Here is a 599-nt window from a genome sequence, read left to right as displayed (position 1 = left end):
AGACTGAAGAAAGTAGGGAAAACCATTAGAACATTCAGGTACGACTTAATCAAATCCCTTATGATATACAGTGGAAGTGAGAAATAGACTTAGGGGACTAGCTCTGATAGAGTGCCTGATGAACAGTGGACTAAGGTTCATGATACTGTATAGGAGACAGGGATCAAGACCATCCCCATGGAAAAGAAGTGCAAAAAAAGCAAAATGGCTGTCTGGGGAGGTCTTACAAATAGCTGTGAAAAGAAGATAAGCGAAAAGCAAAGGAGAAAAGGAAAGATATAAGATTCTGAATGCAGAGTTCCAAAGAATAGCAAGAAGAGATAAGAAAGCCTTCTTCAGCGATCAATGCAAAGAAATAGAGGAAAACAACAGAATGAGAAAGACTCGAGATCTCTTCAAGAAAATTAGAGATACCAAGGGGAATTTTCATGCAAAAATGGGCTCGATAAAGGACAGAAATGGTGTGGACCTAACAGAAGCAGAAGATATTAAGAAAATGGGGCAAGAGTACACAGAAGAACTGTACAAAAAATATCTTCATTACCCAGATAATCACGATGGTGTGATCACTCACCTAGAGCCAGACATCCTGGAATGTG

This window comes from Bison bison, unplaced genomic scaffold, assembly GCF_000754665.1.
Source record: "Bison bison bison isolate TAMUID 2011002044 unplaced genomic scaffold, Bison_UMD1.0 scf7180017864500, whole genome shotgun sequence".
Taxonomy (NCBI): Eukaryota; Metazoa; Chordata; class Mammalia; order Artiodactyla; family Bovidae; genus Bison; species Bison bison.
This window is presented reverse-complemented; position numbering follows the sequence as displayed.